The sequence below is a fragment of the Arachis ipaensis genome, chromosome B7, assembly GCF_059453495.1.
Source record: "Arachis ipaensis isolate K30076 ecotype BB chromosome B7, ASM5945349v1, whole genome shotgun sequence".
Classification (NCBI taxonomy): domain Eukaryota; kingdom Viridiplantae; phylum Streptophyta; class Magnoliopsida; order Fabales; family Fabaceae; genus Arachis; species Arachis ipaensis.
This window is the reverse complement of record NC_142442.1, coordinates 107,717,413-107,727,007: the sequence shown is the minus strand read 5'-3', so window position 1 is coordinate 107,727,007 and position 9,595 is coordinate 107,717,413. Positions and strand designations below refer to the sequence as shown.

General features: G+C 37.1%; 2 non-coding genes across 2 annotated transcripts; both read right to left on the bottom strand.

Annotated features, from left to right (window-relative positions):
• Nucleotides 1-1,115: 1,115 nt before the first annotated feature.
• Nucleotides 1,116-1,223, bottom strand: LOC148553656 (small nucleolar RNA R71). Its single transcript, XR_015892963.1, has one exon. It is a non-coding gene; the product is annotated as a small nucleolar RNA R71 (small nucleolar RNA).
• A 7,868-nt stretch (nt 1,224-9,091) lies between these two features.
• LOC148553655 (small nucleolar RNA R71) lies at nt 9,092-9,199 on the bottom strand. The gene has a single exon (XR_015892962.1). It is a non-coding gene; the product is annotated as a small nucleolar RNA R71 (small nucleolar RNA).
• Nucleotides 9,200-9,595: the final 396 nt, after the last annotated feature.

The following is a 9,595-nucleotide window of genomic DNA, read 5'->3' as shown; positions in this document are numbered from 1 at the left end:
AATTTCAAGTTTGTTACTTACTTGTTAAGAAAGATTCAAACTTTAAGTTCTAGAATCATATCTTGTGATTTCTTGTGAATCAAGTCATTAATTGTGATTTTAAAAATTCAAATCTTTTTCAATAACTAATTTCTATCATATATTTTCAAAAATATCTTCTTATCTTATCTTTTTCAAAAACATTTGATTTCAAAAATATCTTTTCTAACTTCCTAACCTCTTATCTTTTCAAAATTTATTTCAACTAACTAACTAACTTTTTGTTTGCTTCTTACCATTTTCAAAACTACCTAACTAACTCTCTCTCTCTAATTTTTGAAAATATCTTCCCTCTTTTTTCAAAATTTCTTTTTAATTAACTAATTATTTTAAATTTTTATTTTAATTTTCGAAAATTTCTAACCTTTTTCAAAAACTATTTTCGAAAATCACTAACTCTTTTTTCAAAAATAATTTTTGAAAATTCTCTTCTCTCTCATCTCTTTCTATTTGTTTATTCATCTACTAACATCTCTCCCTCACTCACAAAAAAAAAGAGGATCTCTATTATTATTATTTTTCTGTGCCCTCTTCTTTGTCATATGAGCAGGAGCAAGGACAAGAATATTCTTGTTGAAGCAGATCCAGAACCTGAAAGGACTCTGAAGAGGAAACTAAGAGAAGCTGAATTACAACAAACCAGCAAGCACCTGTCAGAAATTATCAAACAGGAAAAGAAGATGGCAGCTGAAAATAATAATAATGCAAGGAGAATGCTTGGTGACTTTACTGCACCTAATTCCAATTTACATGGAAGAAGCATCTCCATTCCTGCCATTGGAGCAAACAATTTTGAGCTTAAACCTCAATTAGTTTCTCTGATGCAGCAGAACTGCAAGTTTCATGGACTTCCATCTGAAGATCCTTTTCAGTTTTTAACTGAATTTTTGCAGATATGTGATACTGTTAAGACTAATGGAGTAGATCCTGAAGTCTACAGGCTCATGCTTTTCCCTTTTACTGTAAGAGACAGAGCTAGAGTATGGTTGGACTCTCAACCTAAGGATAGCCTGCACTCTTGGGATAAGCTGGTCAAAGCTTTCCTAGCCAAGTTCTTTCCTCCTCAAAAGCTGAGCAAGCTTAGAGTGGATGTTCAAACCTTCAGACAGAAAGAAGGTGAATCCCTCTATGAAGCTTGGGAGAGATACAAAGGACTGACCAAAAAGTATCCTTCTGACATGCTTTCAGAATGGACCGTCCTGGATATATTCTATGATGGTCTGTCTGAGTTATCTAAGATGTCATTGGATACCTCTGCAAGTGGATCCATTCACTTAAAGAAAACACCTGCAGAAGCTCAAGAACTCATTGACATGGTTGCTAATAACCAGTTCATGTACACTTCTGAGAGGAATCCTGTGAGTAATGGGACGCCTATGAAGAAGGGAGTTCTTGAAATTGATACTCTGAATGCCATATTGGCTCAGAACAAAATATTGACTCAGCAAGTCAATATGATTTCTCAGAGTCTGAATGGAATGCAAGCTGCATCCAACAGTACTCAAGAGGCATCTTCTGAAGAAGAAGCTTATGATCCTGAAAACCCTGCAATAGCAGAGGTAAATTACATGGGTGAACCTTATGGAAACACCTATAACTCATCATGGAGAAATCATCCAAATTTCTCATGGAAGGATCAAAAGCCTCAACAAGGCTTTAATAATGGTGGAAGAAAAAGGTTTAGCAATAGCAAGCCTTTTCCACCATCTACTCAGCAACAGACAGAGAATTCTTAGCAGAATCCATCTCGCTTAGCAAACTTAGTCTCTAATCTATCCAAGGCCACTGTAAGTTTTATGAATGAAACAAGGTCTTCCATTAGAAATCTGGAAGCACAAGTGGGCCAGCTGAGTAAAAGGATCACTGAAATCCCTCCTAGCACTCTCCCAAGCAATACAGAAGAAAATCCAAAAGGAGAGTGCAAGGCCATTGACATAACCAAAATGGCCGAACCCAATGAGGGAGAGGAGGACGTGAATCCCAAGGAGGAAGACCTCCTGGGACGTCCAGTGATCAATAAGGAGCTTCCCTCTGAGGAACCAAAGGAATCCGAGGCTCATCTAGAGACTATAGAGATTCCATTGAACCTCCTTATGCCATTCATGAGCTCTGATGAGTATTCCTCTTCTGAAGAGAATGAGGATGTTACTGAAGAGCAAACAGCCAAGTTTCTTGGTGCAATCATGAAGCTGAATGCCAAATTATTTGGCATTGATACTTGGGAAGTTGAACCTCCCTTGTTCATCAATGAACTAAGTGATCTGGATCAACTGACATTGCCTCAGAAGAGACAGGATCCTGAAAAGTTCATAATACCTTGTACTATAGGCACCATGATCTTTAAGGCTCTGTGTGACCTTGGTTCAGGGATAAACCTCATGCCCCTCTCTGTAATAGAGAAACTAGGAATCTATGGGGTGCAAGCTGCTAAAATCTCATTAGAGATGGTAGATAATTCTAGAAAACAGGCTTATGGACAAGTAGAGGACGTGTTAGTAAAGGTTGAAGGCCTTTACATCCCTGCTGATTTCATAGTCTTGGATACTGGGAAGGAAGAGGATGAATCCATCATCCTAGGAAGACCTTTCCTAGCCACAGTAAGAGCTATGATTGATGTGGACAGAGGAGAATTAATCCTTCAATTGAATAAGGACAACCTTGTGTTTACAATTCAAGGATCTCTCTCTGCATCCATGGAGAGGAAGCATAAAAAGCTTCTCTCAAAGCAGAATCAAACAAAACCCCCACAGCCAAACTCTAAGTTTGGTGTTGAGAGGCCACAACCAAACTCTAAGTTTGGTGTTGGAGAGTCTCAACAAAGCTCTGAACATCTGTGAGGCTCCATGAGAGCCCACTGTCAAGCTATTGACATTAAAGAAGCGCTTATTGGGAGGCAACCCAATTTTTATTTATCTAACTATATTTTTCTTAGTTATATGTCTTTATAGGTTCATGATCATGTGGAGTCACAAAATAAATAAAAAAATCAAAAACGGAATCAAAAACAGCAGAAGAAAAATCACACCCTGGAGGAGCATCTGTCTGGCGTTCAACGCCAGAACAGAGCATGGTTCTGGCGCTGAACGCCCAAAATGGGCAGCTTCCTGGCGCTGAATGCCCAGAACAAGCATGGTTCTGGCGTTCAACGCCAGAAATGGCAGCAAATGGGCGTTGAACGCCCAAAATGGGCACCAACCTGGTGCTGAACGCCCAGAGTTGTGTGCAAGGGCATTTTACATGCCTAAATTGGTGCAGGGATGTAAATGCCTTGACACCTCAGGATCTGTGGACCCCACAGGATCATCTCAGGATCTGTAGACCCCACAGGATCATCTCAGGATCTGTGGACCCCACAGGATCCCCACCTACCTCATCATCTCTCTTTCCATTCATGATCATCCCTTCTGTTTTCCATTTACCACTCACATCCATACACCCACTACCTTCAAAATTTAACATCTCTCTCTCACCCAATCCCACCCATATGGCCGAATACAAACATCCATCCATCTCCTCCATATCTTCTTCTTCTTCTTCTATTCTTTCTTCTTTTGCTCGAGGGCGAGCAACATTCTAAGTTTGGTGTGGTAAAAGCATAGCTTTTTTGTTTTCTCCATAACCATTGATGGCACCTAAGGCCAGAGAAACCTCTAGAAAGAGGAAAGGGAAGACAAAAGCTTCCATCAAGGGTCTATAGCTCAGTGGTAGAACATTTGACTACAAATCAAGAGATCCCTGAGATACCTCAGAGGATATATTTTCTTCCACACAATTATTGGAAGCAACTAAAGGTGGAACATCAAGAGCACTCCATCATCCTTCAAGGACATTATTTGTTCCTCAAGAAGGAAACGCCACCATCACTAAGGTGGATTCATTCCTTGTTCTTATTTTTTCTGTTTTTTCGTTTTCTATGTTATGTGCTTATCTATGTGTCTTCATTAAATGATCATTAGTAGTTAGTAACTTTGTCTTAAGGTTATGAATGTCCTATGAATCCATCACCTCTCTTAAATGAAAAATGTTTTAATTCAAAAGAACAAGAAGTACTTGAGTTTCGAATTTATCCTTAAACTTAGTTTAATTATATTGATGTGGTGACAATGCTTCTTGTTTTCTGAATGAATGCTTGAACAGTGCATATGTCTTTTGAAGTTGTTGTTTAAGAATGTTAAATATGTTGGCTCTTGAAAGAATGATGACTAGGAGACATGTTATTTGATAATCTGAAAAATCATAAAAATGATTCTTGAAGCAAGAAAAAGCAGCAAAGAACAAAGCTTGCAGAATAAAAAAATAGGCGAAAAAAACAAAAATTAGAAAGAAAAAGAAAAAGCAAGCAAAAAAAGCCAATAACCCTTAAAACCAAAAGGCAAGGGAAATAAAAAGGATCCCAAGGCTTTGAGCATCAGTGGATAGGAGGGCCTAAAGGAATAAAATCCTAGTCTAAGCGGCTAAACCAAGCTGTCCCTAACCATGTGCTTGTGGCGTGAAGGTGTCAAGTGAAAACTTGAGACTGAGCGGTTAAAGTCAAGGTCCAAAGCAAAAGAAGAGTGTGCTTAAGAACCCTGGACACCTCTAATTGGGGACTTTAGCAAAGCTGAGTCACAATCTGAAAAGGTTCACCCAATTATGTGTCTGTGGCATTTATGTATCCGGTGGTAATACTGGAAAACAAAGTGCTTAGGGCCACGGCCAAGACTCATAAAATAGCTGTGTTCAAGAATCATCATACTGAACTAGGAGAATCAATAACACTATCTGAACTCTGAGTTCCTATAGATGCCAATCATTCTGAACCTCAATGGATAAAGTGAGATGCCAAAACTATTCAAGAGGCAAAAAGCTATAAGTCCCGCTCATTTAATTGGAGCTATGTTTCATTGATAGTTTGGAATTTATAGTATATTCTCTTCTTTTTATCCTATTTGATTTTCATTTGCTTGGGGACAAGCAACAATTTAAGTTTGGTGTTGTGATGAGCGGATAATTTATACGCTTTTTGGCATTGTTTTTAGTATGTTTTTAGTAGGATCTAGTTACTTTTAGGGAAGTTTTCCTTATTTTTTATGTTAAATTCACATTTTTGGACTTTACTATGAGTTTGTGTGTTTTTCTGTGATTTCAGGTATTTTCTGGCTGAAATTGAGGGACTTGAGCAAAAATCAGATTCAGAGGTTGAAGAAGGACTGCTGATGCTGTTGGATTCTGACCTCTCTGCACTCAAAATGAATTTTCTGGAGCTACAGAACTCAAAATGGCGTGCTTCCAATTGCGTTGGAAAGTAGACAGCTAGGGCTTTCCATCAATATATAATAGTCCATACTTTGCCCAAGTTTAGACGACGCAAACTGGCGTTCAACGCCAGCTATCTGCCCAATTCTGGAGTTCAGCGCCAAAAATGGATCAAAAACCAGAGTTGAACGCCAGAAATGGATCAAAACCTGGCGTTCAACTCCACAAATGGCCTCTGCACGTGGAAAGTTAAAGCTCAGCCCAAGAACACACCAGGTGGGCCCCGGAAGTGGATTTATGCATCAATTACTTTCTTCTGTAAACCCTAGTAGCTAGTTTATTATAAATAGGACATTTTACTATTGTATTTGATATCTTTGGACGCCTAGTTCTTAGATCAGAGGGGCTGGCCATCTCGGCCATGCCTGGACCTTTCACTTATGTAATTTTAACGGTAGAGTTTCTACACTCCATAGATTAAGGTGTAGAGCTCTGCTGTTCCTCAAAGATTAATGCAAAGTACTACTGTTTTCTATTCAATTCATCTTATTTCGCTTCTAAGATATTCATTCGCACTTCAACCTGAATGTGATGAACATGACAATCATCATCATTCCCTATGAACGCGTGCCTGACAACCACTTCTGTTCTACATTAGAATTGAATGAGTATCTCTTAGATCTCTTAATCGGAATCTTCGTGGGGTAAGCTAGAATGATGGCGGCATTCAAGAGAATCCGGAAGGTCTAAACCTTGTCTGTGGTATTCCGAGTAGGATTCAATGATTGAATGACTGTGACGAGCTTCAAACTCGCGATTGCTGGGCGTAGTGACAGACGCAAAAGGATAGTAAATCCTATTCCAGCAGGATCGAGAACCGACAGATGAATAGCCGTGCCGTGATAGTGTGCGTTGATCATTTTCACTGAGAGGATAAGATGAAACCATTGACAAGGGTGATGCCTCCAGACGATTAGCCGTGCCGTGACAGGGCATTTGGATCATTTTCTCGAGAGAAGACCGAAAGTAGCCGTTGACAATGGTGATGTATCACATAAAGCCAGCCATGGAAAGGAGTAAGACTGATTGGATGAAGATAGCAGGAAAGCAGAGGTTCAGAGGAACGAAAGCATCTCTATTCGCTTATTTGAAATTCTCACCAATGAATTACATAAGTATTTCTATCCTTTATTATTTATCTTTTAATTATCTAATCCAATCACATTTAACCCTACCTGACTGAGATTTACAAGGTGGCCATAGCTTGCTTCATACCAACAATCTCCGTGGGATTCGACCCTTACTCACGTAAGGTATTACTTGGACGACCCAGTGCACTTGCTGGTTAGTTGTGTGAAGTTTTGAACCATGGTATTGGCATCATGTTTTTGGCGCCATTACCAGGGAAAGAAAGAGCGATGAATTTTACATAATCAAAGTGTAATCACAATTTCTGCGCACCAAGTTTTTGGCGCCGTTGCCGGGGATTGTTCGAGTTCGGACAACTGACGGTTCATCTTGTTGCTCAGATTAGGTAATTTTCTTTTTGTTTTCTTTTCAAAAATTTTTCAAAAATATTTCAAAATTTTCTCACCTGTTTTCGAAAAAAAAAATTATTTCTTAGATTCAAAATTTTTAAGAATGAATTCTAGTGTTTCATGAAGCATGTGAAGCCTGGCTGGCTGTAAAGCCATGTCTAAATTCATTTGGACTGAGGCTTGCAATTTGTTATCAAGAGCAAGCTAGTTGTTGCTAATCCACCTGCTGTTGTTCCTGATTTACATGCTGAAGCTTGGCTGGCCATTGGCCATGTCTAGTGTTTTGGACCGGAGCTTTCATTGAAAGCTTGGCTGGCTAGTGAGCCATGTCTAATTCCTGGACTGAAGCTTTAGACTAAGAATGCAAGATTCCTGGAATTCATATTAAAAATTTTGGAATCCTTATTCTCGTTTTTCAATTAATTTTCGAAAAATCCAAAAAAAATTAGAAAATCATAAAAATCAAAAATATTTTTGTGTTTCTTGTTTGAGTCATGTGTCATGTTATAAGTTTGGTGTCAGTTGCATATTCATCTTGCATTTTTCAAAAATTTCATGCATTCATAGTGTTCTTCATGATCTTCAAGTTGTTCTTGGTAAGTCTTCTTGTTTGATCTTGATGATTTTTTGTTTTGTGTTGTATGGTGTTTTTCATATGCATTCTTGAATTCTTAGTGCCTAAGCATTAAAGATTTCTAAGTTTGGTGTCTTGCATGTTTTCTTTGCATTAAAAATTTTTCAAAAATATGTTCTTGGTGTTCATCTTAACATTCATAAGTGTTCTTGGTGTTCATCTTGACATTCATAGCATTCTTGCATGCATCACATGTTTTGATCTAAAATTCTCATGCATTGCATTATTTTTCTTGTTTTTCTCTCTCATCATAAAAATTTCAAAAATCAAAAAAATTATCTTTCCCTTTTTCTCTCTCATAAATTCGTAAATGAGATTTGACTTTTTAAAAAATTTTTAAAATCTAGTTGTTTTCATGAGTCAAATCAAAATTTTCAATTTAAAAATCTCACCTTTTTCAAAAATCAAATCTTTTTCAAATTTCTTAGTTATTTTCGAAAATTCCAAAAATATTTTTCAAAAATCTTTTTCTTATTTTTATACCAAATTTTCGAAAATAACAATAACAATTAATGTTTTGATTCAAAAATTTCAAGTTTGTTACTTACTTGTTAAGAAAGATTCAAACTTTAAGTTCTAGAATCATATCTTGTGATTTCTTGTGAATCAAGTCATTAATTGTGATTTTAAAAATTCAAATCTTTTTCAATAACTAATTTCTATCATATATTTTCAAAAATATCTTCTTATCTTATCTTTTTCAAAAACATTTGATTTCAAAAATATCTTTTCTAACTTCCTAACCTCTTATCTTTTCAAAATTTATTTCAACTAACTAACTAACTTTTTGTTTGCTTCTTACCATTTTCAAAACTACCTAACTAACTCTCTCTCTCTAATTTTTGAAAATATCTTCCCTCTTTTTTCAAAATTTCTTTTTAATTAACTAATTATTTTAAATTTTTATTTTAATTTTCGAAAATTTCTAACCTTTTTCAAAAACTATTTTCGAAAATCACTAACTCTTTTTTCAAAAATAATTTTTGAAAATTCTCTTCTCTCTCATCTCTTTCTATTTGTTTATTCATCTACTAACATCTCTCCCTCACTCACAAAAAAAAAAAAGAGGATCTCTATTATTATTATTTTTCTGTGCCCTCTTCTTTGTCATATGAGCAGGAGCAAGGACAAGAATATTCTTGTTGAAGCAGATCCAGAACCTGAAAGGACTCTGAAGAGGAAACTAAGAGAAGCTGAATTACAACAAACCAGCAAGCACCTGTCAGAAATTATCAAACAGGAAAAGAAGATGGCAGCTGAAAATAATAATAATGCAAGGAGAATGCTTGGTGACTTTACTGCACCTAATTCCAATTTACATGGAAGAAGCATCTCCATTCCTGCCATTGGAGCAAACAATTTTGAGCTTAAACCTCAATTAGTTTCTCTGATGCAGCAGAACTGCAAGTTTCATGGACTTCCATCTGAAGATCCTTTTCAGTTTTTAACTGAATTTTTGCAGATATGTGATACTGTTAAGACTAATGGAGTAGATCCTGAAGTCTACAGGCTCATGCTTTTCCCTTTTGCTGTAAGAGACAGAGCTAGAGTATGGTTGGACTCTCAACCTAAGGATAGCCTGCACTCTTGGGATAAGCTGGTCAAAGCTTTCCTAGCCAAGTTCTTTCCTCCTCAAAAGCTGAGCAAGCTTAGAGTGGATGTTCAAACCTTCAGACAGAAAGAAGGTGAATCCCTCTATGAAGCTTGGGAGAGATACAAAGGACTGACCAAAAAGTATCCTTCTGACATGCTTTCAGAATGGACCGTCCTGGATATATTCTATGATGGTCTGTCTGAGTTATCTAAGATGTCATTGGATACCTCTGCAAGTGGATCCATTCACTTAAAGAAAACACCTGCAGAAGCTCAAGAACTCATTGACATGGTTGCTAATAACCAGTTCATGTACACATCTGAGAGGAATCCTGTGAGTAATGGGACGCCTATGAAGAAGGGAGTTCTTGAAATTGATACTCTGAATGCCATATTGGCTCAGAACAAAATATTGACTCAGCAAGTCAATATGATTTCTCAGAGTCTGAATGGAATGCAAGCTGCATCCAACAGTACTCAAGAGGCATCTTCTGAAGAAGAAGCTTATGATCCTGAAAACCCTGCAATAGCAGAGGTAAGAAACAGGTTTAATAAT